Raw genomic sequence first — 17,277 nt, 5'->3', positions numbered from 1 at the left:
TTACATAAAAACATAATTTAGAAACTATACTACGTATGGACAAGCACATGGGAAACCAACCACATAGCTATTGCAGGTTTCAATTATAAAAATGCACAGTAAAGAATTTGGCCTTGCCCAAAGAGAGATCTGGGCTTTGCCCTCAGCTTACGGGATTAATCTGTGTCATATCTGATAGAACTGTCTTTGTGTAGGGCCCATGATGGCCACACTGGATTGTAGCGTGGGAACTAGACTCTCCAGAAAAACTAACTGTAATTTAAGGTGGGGCTTAGGTCACACAGTATCAACCTACAGGCTGAGTTCAACCATGTGGGCACTCAATCATGCCTACATAGTGAAACCCCAATAAAAACTGGACACTGATGCTCAGGTGAACTTCCCCAGTGGGCAGTACTCCATGCATACATGTAGATGCCAGGAGGGAAATGTATCCTTACTCCACGGGACAGGATGATGGAAGCTGCACATCTGGAACCCTCCCAGACTCTGCCCAACGCCTCTCTTCCTTTGATTTTAATGTCTCCTTTCCCAGTAATAAACCATAGCCATAAATATAAAACCTTTCAGTGAGTTCTGGAGCCCTTCTAGTGATTTATCAAACTTGAGGGTGGTCTTGGGAATCCCTTCCCCCCAAACATGCAGTTGGTATTAGAAGGGAAGGCAGTCTTGGGAACTGGGACCTCAAACTTTGCAGTTTGTCTAACTCCAGGCAAAAAGTATTAATGTATACACATGCACTGTACATAAAGAAATAAAATTTAAAAGTAAAGAAGGTATTAATTTAAAACATGGAAGATTTTCCTCCCCTCTCTGGCTTCACCAGTCCCAGTTCTCCAGAGAATCCCACTTGAACTGTTTCTTTCTGGTTTATCTTTCTAGACATTTTCTGCACAAATATAAACATATATACATACTTTATTATTCTTTTAATCATAAATGAAATTGTGCTCTATAGACAATTCTGAAATTTCCTTTTATCCCTTCTGTTTCACGAATAGTCTTTGTGTCAGCACATCTGGACCTACCCCTGTGCTTTTGGATGGCTGAATGGTGTTTATATGGCTGTACCATCATAAGAAGGGAACCAACTGTCAGGGTTCCTGTGAGTCACATGATTTCACACACGTAGAGCTCTTAGAAGAGTACTAACACAAAACAAGGAAGCATTCCATATATTATTTATTTGTTTATTCAGCCTGCCCTCTGTTGGGTACATTGCTATTTCTAGCAATGTACCTATTTTCCCATTATTTCTAACAAGGCCAGAATGAATTTCCTTGAGCTTGTACTTATACATTCACATCTGGGATAAATTTCTAGGAATGGAATTGGTATGCCAAAGGCTATATGCATTTAACATTTTGCTAGGTGTTGTCAAATTCCTGTCTAAAATGGTTGTACCAATTTACATTCCAACCCCTGGCCTGTGATCTGCCTGATTCCCCTTACTTCCAATTACTGAGCATTATCCAACTTTTTAGTCTTTATCAACCTGATAGGCTTTTAAAAATTGCATCTCCTTTCAGTTTAGTTTGCATTTCTTTAATTATTGTGAGGCTGGGTATCTTTTTCTTTTATATTTATGCATTTATGTTATATTTATAGTACTTTTTTCTTCCAGCTGCTTAATTCATGTGCTTTAATTTTCTATTTGATTTAAGCAAACTTCCCATGCCATTTGAAACTACTATTTTGAATAAGACTCAGGCAAAATGAAAAGATACGAAGATGCTTTCCCAGGCAGCATTCCACACCATCATGACTTCCACTATGGTTTTACACTTCTTTAAAAAAAAAAAAAAAAGGGCTTCCCTGGTGGCGCAGTGGTTGAGAGTCTGCCTGCTAATGCAGGGGACAGGGGTTCGAGCCCTGGTCTGGGAAGATCCCACATGCCGCGGAGCAACTAGGCCCGTGAGCCACAACTACTGAGCCTGCGCGTCTGGAGCCTGTGCTCCACAAGAGAGGCCACGATAGTGAGAGGCCTGCGCACCGCGATGAGGAGTGGCCCCCGCTTGCCACAACTAGAGAAAGCCCTCGCACAGAAACGAAGACCCAACGCAGCAAAAATAAATTAATTAATTAACAAACTCCTACCCCCAACATCTAAAAAATAAATAAGCTGAATGTTTAAAAAAAAAAAAAAAAAGCTAAGCTAAATGAAAAACAATATACTGGAAAGAAGTACTTATTGCCACTGGTTGATTGAAGGGCATTTGCTTATTTGTTTATTCCTTTCAACTAAATAGAACTCATTCCCTTTAATCCAGCTTATATCCATTTCTCCAACCTGGAAACCAACCCACCAAGAACTGAATCTTTTTATTTTTTAACTTAAGCCAACCTAATAAATAAATATTCTATTATTTCTCACCCAACGTAAAAGGTGATAGAGAGCAAACTGGTAACAACTTTTGTGTGTATTGGTATGTTTTTTGCACTTTTCATAAGAGTGAATTACTTTTCTAAACACAGGTTGACTTGGAGGATGGTGGAGTAGAAGGACATGTGCTCACCTCCTCTTTTAAGAGCACTGAAATCACAACTAACTGCTGAACACCCATCGACAGGAAGACACTGGAACCCACAAAAAAGATACCCCAAAGACAAAGAAGAAGCTGCAATGAGATGGTAAGAGGGGCACAATCATGATAAAATCAAATCCCATATTTGAAGAGATAGTAGCTGAAAACTTCCCTAACATGGGAAAGGAAACAGTCAACCAAGTCCAAGAAGCACAGAGTCCCAGGCAGGATAAACCCAAGGAGGAATATGCTGAGACACATAGTAATCAAATTAACAAAAGTTAAAGACAAAGAAAAAAATATTAAAAGCAACAAGGGAAAAATGACAAATAACATACAAGGGAACTCCCATAAGGTTATTGGCTGATTTCTCAGCAGAAACTCTGCAAGCCAGAAGGGAGTGGCACGATATATTTAAAGTGATGAAAGGAAAGAAACTACAACCAAGAATACTCTACCGAGAAAGGCTCTCATTTAGATTTGATGGAGAAATCAAAAGCTTTAGAGACAAGCAAAAGCTGAGAGAATTCAGCACCACCAGACCAGATTTGCAACAAAAGCTAAAGGCACTCCTCTAGGCAGGAAAGAGACTAGCAACTTAAACAAACAAACAAAACCAAAAAAACAAAAAACCTTGTACACATACAGACTGTTATATCAAAACCTCATGGGAGGGCTTCCCTGGTGGCGCAGTGGTTGAGAGTCCGCCTACCGATGCAGGGGACACGGGTTCGTGCCCCGGTCCGGGAGGATCCCACATGCCGCGGAGCGGCTGGGCCCGTGAGCCATGGCCGCTGAGCCTGCGCGTCCGGAGCCTGTGCTCCACAACGGGAGAGGCCACAACAGTGAGAGGCCCGCGTAATGCAAAAAAAAAAAAAAAACCTCATGGGAACAGCAAACCCCAAAACTACAAAAGAAACACACAAAAGAAAAAGCAACCCAAACACAACACTAAAGATGATCATCAAATCACAAGAGAACAAACAAGGAAGGGAAGAAAAAAGACCTACAAAAACAAAAAGAAAACAATTAAGAAAATGACAATAAGAAGACAGATATCGATAATTACCTTAAATGTAGATGGATTAAATGCACCAACCAAAAGACATAAACTGGCAGAGTGGATACAAAAACAATACTCGAATATATGCTGTGTACAAGAGCCCCACCTCAGACCCAGGGACACATACAGACTGAAAGTGAGGGGATGGAAGAAGCTATTCCATGCAAATGGAAATCAAAAGAAAGCTGGAGTAGCAATATTCATATCAGACAAAATAGATTTTAAAATAAAGACTGGTATAAGAGACAAAGAAGGACATTACATAATGATCAAGGGATCAATCCAAGAAGAAGATATAACAATTGTAAATATATATGCACCCAACATAGGAGCACCTATAACAATAATAGTGGGGGACTTTAACACCCCACTTTTATCAATGGACAGATCATCCAGACAAAATCAATAAGGAAACACAGGCCTTAAATGACACATTAGACCAGATGGACTTAATTGATATTTATAGAGCATTCCATCCAAAAGCAGCAGAATACTTTCTTCGCAAGTGCACACAGAACATTCTCCAGGATTGACCACATGCTGGGCCACAAGGTGAGCCTTGGTAAATTTAAGAAAAATAAATTTTTTCACATCTTTATTGGAGTATAAATGCTTTACAATGTTGTGTTAGTTTCTGCTGTACAACAAAGGGAATCAGTTATATGTATACATATATCCCCATATCCCCTCCCTCTTGAGCCTCCCTCCAATGCTCCCTATCCTATCCCTCTAGGTTGTCACAAAGCATTGAGTTGAACTCCCTGTGCTATGCAGCAGCTTCCCACTACCCATCCATTTTACATTTGATAGTGTATATATGTCACTGCTACTCTCTCACTTCATCCCAGCTTTCCCTACCCTTCCAGGTCCATTCTCTACGTCTGCATCTTTATTCCTGCCCCGCCACAAGGTTCGTCAGTACCGCTTTTTAAAAATTCCATATATATGTGTTAGCATACGGTATTTGTTTTTCTCTTTCTGACTTACTTCACTCTGTATGACAGATTCTAGGTCCATCCACCTCATGACAAATAACTCAATTTCGTTCCATTTTATGGATCAGTAATACTCCATTGTATATATGTGCCACGTCTTCTTTATCCATTCATCTCTTGATGGGCATTTAGGTTGCTTCCATGTCCTGGCTATTGTAAGTAGTGCTACAATGAGTATTGTGGTACATGTATCTTTTTAAATTATGGTTTTCTCAGGGTATATGCCCAGTAGTGGGATTGCTGGGTCATATGGTAGTTCTGTTTTTAGTTTTTAAGGAACCTCCATACTGTTCTCCATAGTGGCTGTATCAATTTACATTCCCACCAACAGTGCAAGAGGGTTCCCTTTTCACCACACCCTCTCCAGGATTTATTATTTCTAGATTTTTTGATGATGGCTATTCTGACTAGTGTGAGGTGACACGTTGTGGTTTTGATTTACATTTCTCTAATGATTAGTGATGTTGAGCATCTTTTCAGGTATTCGTTGGCCATCTGTATGTCTTCCTTGGAGAAATGTCTATTTAGGTCTTCCACCCATTTTGGTGTTCAGTTGTTTGTATTTGTGATATTGAGCTGCATGTGTGGCTTGTATATTTTGGAGATTACTCCTTTGTCAGTTGCTTAATTTGCAAATTTTTTCTCCCATTCTGAGGGTTGTCTTTTCATCTTGTTTATGGTTTCCTTTGCTGTGCAAAAGCTTTTAAGTTTCATTAGGTCCCATTTGTTTATTTTTGTTTTTATTTCCCTTACTCTAGGAGGTAGGTGAAAAAGGATCTTGCTGTGATTTATGTCATAGAGTGATGCCTATGTTTTTCTCTAAGAGTTTTATAGTGTCTGGACTTACATTTAGGTCTTTAATCCATTTTGAGTTTATTGTTGTGTATGGTGTTAGGGAGTGTTCTAATTTCATTCTTTTACACGTATCTGTCCATTTTTCCCAGCACCACTTATTGAAGAGGCTGTCTTTTCTCCACTGTATATTCTTGCCTCTTTGTCAAAAAAAAGGTGGCCATAGGTGCATGGGTTTATTTCTGGACTTTCTGTCCTGTTCCATTGATCTGTATTTCTGTTTTTGTGCCATTACCATACTGTTTTCATTACTATAGCTATGTAGTATAGTCTGAAGTTAGGGAGCCTGATTCCTCCATCTCCGTCTTTCTTTCTCAAGATTGTTTTGGCTATTTGGGGTCTTTTGTGTTTCCATACAAATTGTAAAATTTCTTGTTCTAGTTCTGTGAAAAATGCCATTGGTATTTGATAGGGATGGCATTGAACCTGTAGATTGCTTTGGTTAGTATAGTCATTTTCACAATATTGATTCTTCTAATCCAGGAGCATGGTATAACTCTCCATCTGTTTATGTTATCTTTGATTTCTTTCATCAGTGTTTTATAGTTTTCTGAGTACAGGTCTTTTGCCTCCTTAGGTAGGTTTATTCTTAGGTATTTTATTCTTTTTTTTGTGATGTTAAATGGGATTGTTTCCTTACTTTCTCTATCTGATCTTTCGTTGTTAGTGTATAGGAATGCAAGAGATTTCTGTGCATTAATTTTGCATCCTTCAACCTTACCAAATTCATTGATTAGTTCTAGTAGTTTTCTGGTGGCATCTTTAGGATTTTCTATGTATAGTATCATGTAATCGGCAAACAGTGACAGTTTTACATCTTCTTTTCCAGTTTGTATTCCTTTTACTTCTTTTTCTTCTCTGATTGCTGTGGCTAGGGCTTCCAATACTATGTTGAATAATAGTGGAGAGAGTGGACATCCTTGTCTTCTTCCTGATCTTAGAAGAAATGCTTTCAGTTTTTCACCATTGAGAATGATGTTTGGTGTGGGGTTTTCGTATATGGCTTTTATTATGTTGAGGTAGGTTCCCTCTATGCCCACTTTCTGGAGAGCTTTGATCATAAATGGTGTTGAATTTTGTCAAAAGCTTTTTCTGCAGCTATTGAGATGATCATATGGTTTTTATCCTTTAATTTGTTAATATGGTGTATCACATTTATTGTTTTGCATATATTGAAGAATCCTTGCAACCCTGGGATAAACCCCACTTGATCATGGTGTATGATCCTTTTAATGTGCTGTTGGATTCTGCTTGCTAGTATTTTGTTGAGGATTTTTGCCTCTATGTTCATCAGTGATATTGGTCTATAGTTTTCTTTTTTTGTGATATCTTTGTCTGGTTTTGGTATCAGGGTGATGGTGACCTCATAGAACAAGTGTGGGAGTGTTCCTCCCTCTGCAGTTTTTTGGAAGAGTTTGAGAAGGATAGGTGTTAACTCTTCTCCAAATATTTGATAGAATTCGCCGGTGAAGCCATCTGATCCTGGACTTTTGTTTGTTGGAAGACTTTTAATTACAGTTTCAATTTTATTACCTGTGATTGGTCTGTATATATTTTCTAATTCTTCCTGGTTCAATCTGGGAAAGTTGTACCTTTCCAAGAATTTGTCCATTTCTTCGTGGTTGTCCATTTTATTGGCATACAGTTTCTTGTAGTAGTCTTTTATGATCCTTTGTATTTCTGCAGTGTCAGTTATAACTTCTCCTTTTTCATTTCTGATTTTATTGAGCCCTCTCTTGATGAGTCTGGCTAAAGGTTTATCAATTTTGTTTACCTTCTCAAAGAACCAACTTTTAGTTTTATTGATCTTTGCTATTGTTTTCTTCATTTCTATTTCATGTATTTCTGCTATGATTTCTACTCTGATTTATGATTTTTTTTCTTTTACTAACTTTCAGTTTTCATTGTTCTTATTTTTCTAGTTGCTTTAGGTTTACGGTTAGATTGTTTATTTGAGATTTTTCTTGTTTGTTGAGGTGAGTTTGAATTGCTGTGAACTTCCCTCTTAGAACTGCTTTTGCTGCCTCCCATAGGTTTTGGATCATTGTGTTTTCGTTGTCATTTATTTCTAGGTATTTTTTAAATTTCTTTGATTTCTTCAGTGATTGCTTGGTTATCTAGCAGTGCACTGTGTAGCCTCCACGTGTTTGTGATTTTTACAGTTTTTTTCCTGTAATTGATTTCTTTTTTCAGTATTCTTTTTTTGTTTTTTTAATTAAATTAAATTAATTTATTTATTATACAACCGGTTCTTATTTGCAATTGATTTCTAATCTCACAGCGTTGTGATCAGAAAAGTTGCTTGATAAGATTTCGATATTCTTAAATTTTGGGGTTGATTTGTTGACCCAAGATGTGATCTGTTCTGGAGAACATTCCGTGTGCACTTGAGAAGAAAGTTTATTCTTCCGCTTTTGGGTGGAATGTCCTAAAAATATCAGTTAGATCTGTCTGGTCTATTGTGTCATTTAAAGCTTGTGTTTCTTTATTTATTTTCTGTCTGGATGATCTGTCCATTGGTGTAAGTGGGGTATTAAAGTCCCTACTATTATTGTGTTACTGTCGATTTCTCCTTTTATGGCTGTTAGCATTTGCCTTATGTATTGAGGTGCTCCTATGTTGGGTGCATAAATATTTATAATTGTTATGTTTTCTTCTTGGATTGATCCCTTGATCATTATATTCTGTCCTTCCTTATCTCTTGTAACAGTCTTTATTTTAAAGTCTATTTTATCTGATATGAATATTGCTACCCCAACTTACTTGTGATTTCCATTTGCATGGAATATCTTTTTCCATCTCCTCACTTTCAGTCTGTATGTATCCCTAGGTCTGAAGTGGGTTTCTTGTAGACAGCATATATAAGGGTCTTGTTTTTGTATCCATTCAGCCAGTCTATGTCTTTTGGTGGGAGCATTTAATCCATTTACAATTAAGGTAATTATCAATATGTATGTTCTTATTACCATTTTCTTAATTGATTTGGGTTTGTTTCTGTGGGTCTTTTTCTTCTCTTGTGTTTCCCACTTAGAGAAGTTCCTTTAGCATTTGTTTAAAGCTGGTTTGGTGGTGCTGAATTCTTGTAGCTTTTGCTTGTCTGTAAAGCTTTTGATTTCTCCATCAAATCAGAATGAGATCCTTGCTGGGTAGAGTAATCTTGGTTGTTGCTTTTTCCCTTTCATCACTTTAAATATGTCCTGCCACTCCCTTCTGGCTTGCAGAGTTTCTGCTGAAAGATCAGCTGTTAACCTTATGGGGATTCCCTTGTATGTTATTTGTTGCTTTTCCCTTGCTGTTTTTAATATTTTTTCTTTGCATTTAATTTTTGATAGTTTGATTAATATGTGTTTTGGTGGGTTTCTCTTTGGGTTTATCCTCTCTGCACTTCCTGGACTTGATTGACTATTTCCCATGTTAGGGAAGTTTTCAACTATAATCTCTTCAAATATTTTCTCAGACCCTTTCTTTTTCTCTTCTTTTTTTGGGACCCCTATAATTCAAATGTTGGTGGATTTAATGTTGTCCTAGAGGTCTGTGAGACTGTCCTCAATTCTCTTCATTCTTTTTTCTTTATTTTGCTCCTTGGCAGTTATTTCCACCATTTTATCTTCCAGCTCACTTATCCATTCTTCTGCCTCAGTTATTCTGCTATTCATTCCTTCTAGAGTTTTTTTTTTTTTTTTTTTGCAGTACGCGGGCCTCTCACTGTTGTGGCCTCTCCTGTTGCAGAGCACAGGCTCCGGAGGCACAGGCTCAGCGGCCATGGCTCATGGGCCTAGCTGCTCTGTGGCATGTGGGATCTTCCCGGACTGGGGCACAAACCCGTGTCCCCTGCATTGGCAGGCAGACTCTCAACCACTGCGCCACCAGGGAAACCCTAGAGTATTTTTAATTTCAGTTATCGTGTTGGTCATCACTGTTTGCTCTTTAGTTCTAATAGATCCTTGTTAAATGTTTCATGTATTTTCTCCATTCTGTTTCCGAGATTTTGGATCATCTTTACTGTCATTACTCTGAATTCTTTTTCAGGTAGGTTGCCTATTTCATCTTCATTTATTTGGTCTTGTACGTTTTTACCTTGCTCCATCATCTGTAACATTTTTTTGTTGTTTCATTTTTTTCTTTTTTCATGTGTGGGGTTATATTCCTGTCTTACTCGTTGTAGAGCCGGGTCTTGGTGCTGAGATGAGGACCTCTGGGAGGCCTCACTTCGATTAATTTTCCCTGGGGTCTGAGGTTCTCTGTTAATCCAGTGGTTTGGAATTAGCCCTCCCACCACAGGAGCTCAGGCCTGACCTCCAGCCTGGGAACCAAGACCCTGCAAGCTGCATGGTGCAGCAAGCAAAAAAAAAAAAAAAAAGAAAAAAAGGAGCAGTACATGGGCTTCCCTGGTGGCGCAGTGGTTGAGAGTCCGCCTGCCGATGCAGGGGACACAGGTTCGTGCCCCGGTCTGGGAAGATCCCACATGCCGCGGAGCGGCTGTGCCCATGAGCCATGGCCGCTGAGCCTGCGCTTCCGGAGCCTGTGCTCTGCAACAGTGAGAGGCCCGCGTACCGCAAAAAAAAAAAAAAAAAAAGCAGTACAATAACAAAACATAAAATAAAACTAGAAAGGTAAAAAGTATAAAAGGGGTGTGGGGAACAAGCCAAAAGGAGCAGAACAATAACAAAGTGTAAAGAATAAAATAGAATTAGAAAAATAAAAGGCTTATTAGAAAAAATATTAAGTAAATGCATCAACAACAAGGCAAAACAACCCCAACTTAAAGAAGAAGAAGAAAAAAAGGCCTTGGCTATGTGGGGGCTTAGTTTAGGCGGGGGGTGGAACTTAAGCAGGGGCGGGATTTAAGGTGGGGGTGGTCTAGGCATGGGGGGGTGATGTTCAAGCGTGGGGTGAGGCCTCTGCTTAGGACCTGCACGGAAGGGGAGGGCAGCACCTCCAAAGGGGGACCTCCAGAGTGTGGAGTTCCAGAGTTTGAAGGTAAGGCCCTGGGTGAGGGTGTGTGGGTGAGGTTTTGGCCCAGCGTAGTTGGAGGGGGTCTCAGATGGTGTCTCCAAGTGTAGAGGTGGGGCCCTGGGTGGCGTGTTGGGGCAGGGCTTGAGCTCTTTGCAGCAGGAGGGAGGCTCCTAGGGCAGAGGATTAGGCCTGGGAACCCAGCAGTCTCCCCGATGCCTAAGTGGATAGGGAAGGTGCTGGCCATGTTCCCTTCTGTTCCTCTGCCCCCCTCCCAGGGTCTCCCCCGTCGCCGCTGGACCGCTCACCATGACTGGGTCCCACTGGGTGTAGGAACTCCTCCCCTCCCCCAGCCTCCTCTCAGGGGTGCTGGCCCCATAGGTCCGGCCTTTACTTTTGCTCCCCCTTCCCTCCCTCCCACTGCCTCAGGACTCGCGTGGCTGGAGGAGGCCTTGGTGGGCAGAGGATCAGGCCCGGGATCTCAGCAGGCTCCCAGGGGCCCAAGTGAGTAGGGGAAATGCTTGCCATGCTCCCTTTTGATCCTCTACCCTTACAATGGTCCCCCCCTTTCCCCCTCAGGGCGTGGGATCCCTTCCCCTCCCCCAGCCGCCCCTCAGGGGCACTGGTCCCGTCCCACCTCCACTTCTCCTCTCCCCTCACTCCCCCCCATGCCACATGTCCTACCTGTTTGCTGGGGGTTCCTCCCATCCCCTTAGGTGTCCATAGTCCCCCACTGCTGCCTGGTAGGTGCCCTAGTTGTGCAGAGACACGAATTCTGCATCCTCCTAGTCCACCATCTTGACGCCTCCCCTCAATTTAAGAAAATTGAAATCATATAAAGCATCTTTTCTGATCACAATGCTATGAAATTAGAAATAAACTACAAGAAAAAACTATAAAAAAAACACTGTGGAGGCTAAACAGTATGCTACTAAACAACCAATGGATCACTGAAGAAATCAAAGAGGAAATAAAAAAATACCTAGAGGCAAATGACAATGAAAGCACAATGATCAAAAACCTATGGGAGGGCCTCCCTGGTGGCGCAGTGGTTGGGAGTCCGCCTGCCGATGCAGGGGATACGGGTTCGTGCCCCGGTCTGGGAGGATCCCGTGTGCCGCGGAGCGGCTGGGCCCGTGAGCCATGGCTGCTGGGCCTGCGCGTCCGGAGCCTGTGCTCCGCGACGGGAGAGGCCACAGCAGTGAGAGGCCCGCGTACCACAAAAAAAAAAAAAAAAAAAAAAAAAAAAAAAAAACCTATGGGATACAGCAAAAGCAGTTCTAAAGGGAAGTTTATAGCAATACAATCTAACCTCAGGAAACAAGAAAAATCTCAAATAAACAACCTAACCTTACACCTAAAGCAACTAGAGAAAGAAGAACAAACAAAACCTAAAGTTAGTAGAAGGATAGAAATCATAAAGATCAGAGCAGAAATAAATGAAATAGAGACAAAGAAAACAATACCAAGGATCAATGAAACTTTGGGAAATTTCATTGTTTGAGAAGATAAACAAAATTGATAAACCTTTAGCCAGACTCATCAAGAAAAAAAGGGAGAGGACTAAAATCAATAAAATTAGAAATGAAAAAGGAGAAGTTATAACTGACACCACAGAAATACAAAGGAACATAAGAGACTCTTACAAGAAACTGTATGCCAATAAAATGGACAACCTGGAAGAAATGGACAAATTCTTAGAAAGATGCAGTCTCCCAAGATTGAACCAGGAAGAAATAGAAAATATGAACAGACCAATCACAAGCACTGAAATTGAAACTGTGATTAAAAGTCTTCCAACAAACAAAATTCCAGGACCACATGGCTTCACAGGTAAACTCTATCAAACCTTTAAAGAAGAGCTAACACCTATCCATCTGAAACTGTTCCAGAAAATTGCAGAGGAAGGAACACTCCCAAACTCATTCTAGAGGCCACCATCACCCTGATACTAAAACCAGACAAAGATACCACAAAAAAAGAAAATTACAGGCCAATATCACTGATGAACATCAACACAAAAATCCTCAACAAAATACTAGCATTCGAAATCCAACAATACGTTAAAAGGATCATACACCATGATCAAGTGGGATTTATCCCAGGGATGCAAGGATTTTTCAGTATCTGCAAATCAATCAGTGTGATACACCACATCAATAAAGTGAAGATTAAAAACCATATTATCATCTCAGTAGATGCAGAAAAAACTTGATAAGATTCAGCACCCATTTATGATAAAAACTCTCCAGAAAGTGGGCACAGAGGGAACATACCTCAACATAATAAAGGCCGTATGCGATAAACCTACAGCTAACGTCATACTCAATGGTGAAAAGCTGAAAGCATTTCCTCTAAGATCAGGAACAAGACAATGATGTCCATTCTTGCCACTTTTATTAAACAGTTTTGTAAGTCCTAGCTACGGCAATCAGAGAAGAAAAAGAAATAAAAGGAATACAAATTGGAAAAGAAGAAGTTAAACTGTCACAGTTTGAAGATGACATGATACTATATGTAGAAGATCCTGATGACACTACCAGAAAACTACTAGAGCTTCATCAATGAATTTGGTAAAGTTGCAGGTTACAAAATTAATACACAAAAATCTGTTGCATTTCTATACACTAACAAAGATCAGAAAGAGAAATTCAAGGACCAATCCCATTTACCATCACATCAAAAAGAATAAAATACCTAGGAACAAATCTATCTAAGGAAACAAAAGAAATGTACTCTGAAAACTATAAGACGCTGATGAAAGAAATTGAAGAAGACACGAACAGATGGAAAGATATACCATGTTCGTGGATTAGAAGAATCAACATTGTGAAAATGACTATACTACCCAAGGTAATCTACAGATTCAATGCAATCCCTATCAAATTACCAATGGCATTTTTCACAGAACTGGAACAAAAAAATCTTAAAATTTGTATGGAGACACAAAAGACCCCAAATAGCCAAAGCAATCTTGAGAAAAAAACCAGAGCTAGACGAATTGGGCTCCCTGACTTCAGACTATACTACAAAGCTATAGTCATCAAAATAGTATGGTACTGGCACAAAACTAGAAATATAGATCAGTGGAACAGGATAGATATCCCAGAAATAAACCCATGCACCTATTGTCAATTAATCTACAACGAAGGAGGCAAGACCACTCAATGGTAGAAAGATGGCCTCTTCAACAAATGGTGCTGGGAAAACTGGACAGCTACATGTAAAAAAAATGGAATTACATCATTCTTTAACACCATACACAAAAATAAGCTCAAAATGGATTAAAGACCTAAATGTGAGACCAGACACTATAAAACTCCTAGAGGAAAACATAAGCAGAACACTTCCTGACATAAATTGCAGCAATATATTTTTTTTGATCTTTCTCCCAGAATAATGGAAATAGAAACAAAAATAAACAAATGGGACTAATTAAACTCAAAAGCTTTTGCACAGCAAAGGAAACCGTAAATAAAACGAAAAGATAACCCACAGATTGGGAGAAAATATTTGCAAATTATGTGACTGACAAAGGATTAGTCTCCAGAATTTGCAAACAGCTCATGAGGCTTAATACCATCAAAACAAACAACCCAATCAAAAAATGGGCAGAAGACCTAAATAGACATTTCTCCAAAGAAGACATACAAATGGCCAAGAGGGACATGAAAAGATGTTCAACTTTGCTAATTATTAGAGAAATGCAAATCAAAACTACAATGAGATATCACCTCACCCCAGTCAAAATGGCTATTATCAAAAAATCCACAAATAGTAAATGCTGGAGAGGGTGTGGAGAGGAGGGAACCCTCCTACACTGTTGGTGGAAATGTAAATTGGTACAGCCACTATGGAGAACAGTATGGAGGTTCCTTTAAGAGCTAAAAATAGAGCTACCATATGACCCTGCAATCCCACTCCTGGGCATATATCCAGAGAAAAACATGGTCTGAAAGGATACATGTACCCCAATGTTCATTGCAGCACTATCTACAATAGCCAAGACGTGGAAGCACCCTAAATGTCCATCTGCAGAGGAATGAATAAAGAAGATGTGGTACATATATACAATGGAATATTACTCAGCCATAAAAAAGAATGAAATAATGCCATTTGCAGCAGCATGGATGGACCTAGAGATTGTCATACTGAGTGAAGTAATTCAGAGAAAGAGAAATATCCTTTGATATCCCTTATATGCAGAATCTAAAAAGAAATGATACAAATGAACTTATTTACAAAACAGAAACAGACTCAAGACTTAGAGAACAAACTCTGGTTACCAGGGGGGAAGGATTGGGGAAAGGGATAGTTAGGGAGTTTGGGATTGACATGTACACATTGCTGTATTTAAAATGGATAACCAACAAGGACCTACTGTATAGCACAGGGAGCTCTGCTCAATGTCATGTGGTAGCCTGGATGGGAGGGGAGTTTGGGGGAGAATATATACATGTATATGTATGGCTGAGTCCCTTTGCTGTGCACCTGAAACTATCACTACATTGTTAATTGCCTATACTCCAATATAAAATAAAAAGTTAATAAAAATAAAAACAGGTTGACTTGTATGTTGTTCTAAAATATATTTTTAATATATATTTATATTTATACTTATAAATATATATATATATATTTTGGCCACACATAGCATGTGGGATCTTAGTTCCCCAACCAGGGATGGAATCAGGGCCCCCTGCAGTGAAAGCATGGAATCTTAACCACTGGACCGCCAGTGAAGTCCCAAAAGATATATTCTTGATTTTCAAGTGAATTTCACATTTTGCAAAGAACATTTGCATCAACTTCTCAGGAATTTGGTTTCTCCAAAAAGGAGAAACCCCAAATATGGTCCTGCCTTTTGTCAAACCTCCTTTTCTTCCAAAACTGACCTCTTGAAAGCTTCCCAAATGGGGCTCCTTATTTTTCAACTGTACAATCTCAATCCCCTTCCCGCCCTCCATTTTTCAGAACTTGTAACAGTCAGTATATGATTATACCCATACTGGCTTCACATATTTGTATATACCCATGTCTATCTTTTCTCCCCTGCTAATTATAAGGCTCCTATAGATTAAGTACTCTGTTAGTTATAAGTTAGAATAACAAACTACCTCCAAATTTAGCAGCTTAAAACAACAATAAACATTTATTTTCTAGCATAGTTTCTGCAGGTCAGAAGTTCAGGAGCTGGGCTGCAGTCCCATTAGCAAAGGCTTGACTGGAGCTGGAGCATCTGCTTCCAAGATGGTGCACTCTCAGACTAGCAAATTGATGCTACAGAGTTTCTCACCACATGGACTCCTCCATAGGGCTACTCAAGAGTCTTCATGACATGGCATTTGGTTTCCGCCAGTATGAGTGTTCTAAGAAAGGACAAGGCAAAAGCCACAGAAGCTTTTATGACCTAGACTCATAAGTCACACATTCATTTGCAAAATATCCTACTGGTTACACAGATCAGCCCTTTTTAGGGATGTGAATACGAGGAGGCAAGAATCATTTGTGGCCATCCTGAAGCCTGGCTACCATGGGGACCCTGTCCTTTATTCATTCTTTATGTTGTGCCTCATAGGTCATAGATCTTGGCATTGGTATAATCACTTAACCCATTTATGCACAAATACTGTAATGAATCAGGAAGCTGTTTCCTTTAATCAAAACTGATGACACATGTATAAAAGGACAAATCCCAGGTCAGGTCTGCAAGGCAGAGATTTGTATGCAAGAATTTTATTGTGGAAAGCCCTCTGGATCCCCACACTGTGGGGAGTGCCAGCTGAAGGATTGGGATCAGGGAGTTGTTGAACTACAACAAAGGCCTCAGCAAATGCCCAGGGGAACTCTGGAGCTAGGATGGCCCTTCAGAGTATTTACACCATGGAAATGGGCAAAAGCTACAAATCAGAGTTTTTAATCCCCGATCTGATCCTTGAGTCGGTTATTGACCATTTACCAGCACACAAGTGATCTACTGGATCCCTTTCTCTGAGGTCCAGAATGTATTATTTTAGAAAATTAAAATTCTGGGAAGTCCTACAAAAAGGAAAAGTGTTCAACTTTATGAAATGAGCATTTCCCAAACATATGACAGGGATACAGATCTTAGGCACAGGCTCAAGTATACAAGAAGCTATTTAATTTCTGATTCTGAATCCCTTTCTTTCAGATTGATGAGAAAACAAAACATAACCTCCCTCCTTCCTGAAATTCCCTCACCACCCCTACCCCCTGGGGTTGTACACTGGTTCCAAGTGGCAGGAGGGGTGCCCTTGAGTGGTTCTGGTTCTCACTCACTGGTCCACCCAGGCACTGCTCAGATGCCCCACATCCCTGCCCACACGGCCCCGGCCAGGTCTGAGGTCTGAGCTAGTCCTTCTGTGACAAAGTAAAGGAATATCCTGTCCTGTAGGCGAGAGACGCTTGCTCCAGCTCACCTGTCAGCACCACTCCCGTCGCCTCGGGCTGGTCTCCCCCATTCTCCAGGCTCCTGAAAGCCTCTGTGCTGCAAACCCTGGTCTCCGGGCTGTGCTGACCTTTTCCTTTGCCACCTCCCTGGGCTCTGTTGCACCACACCGCAGACACGGGATCCCTCCCTACCTCCTTCTCTTCCCGACTCCCCCTTCCAGTGCCCCACGCCTCCACCACCACCCCCCCGGCCCCCCACCGCTCTCCCCTCTCCTCGTTCCTTCCCTCCTCCCGTCCTTCTCTCCCCCCCAACTCAAATACTTTCCCGGCTGGGGAAATCCCTCTCTAGTCAACCAGTCTGCTTAAAAATCGGCTGAATTCTCCTAAGGATTTAGGTTTTAAATAACAAAAGCCATAAAGGCTGGCTGTTTTGTTTTCTGTCCTAACAGAAGCTTCTTTTAAGGCACTGAGCACTGTA

The 17,277-nt window shown here is 40.4% G+C and overlaps 1 long non-coding RNA gene across 1 annotated transcript in view; it reads left to right on the top strand.

Moving 5' to 3' along the window:
* Nucleotides 1-17,277, top strand: part of LOC307057004 — a 42,961-nt gene that overhangs the window by 10,339 nt on the left and 15,345 nt on the right. The window contains exon 3 of the long non-coding RNA XR_013811040.1: nt 2,476-4,140. This is a non-coding gene — a long non-coding RNA (uncharacterized lncRNA). The remainder of the gene's footprint in view (nt 1-2,475; nt 4,141-17,277) is intronic.

Source organism: Hyperoodon ampullatus, assembly GCF_949752795.1.
Source record: "Hyperoodon ampullatus genome assembly, chromosome: 8".
In the NCBI taxonomy this organism is placed as follows: domain Eukaryota; kingdom Metazoa; phylum Chordata; class Mammalia; order Artiodactyla; family Ziphiidae; genus Hyperoodon; species Hyperoodon ampullatus.
The sequence above is the reverse complement of the archived record's forward strand: the minus strand, read 5'-3'. Positions and strand labels throughout refer to the sequence as shown.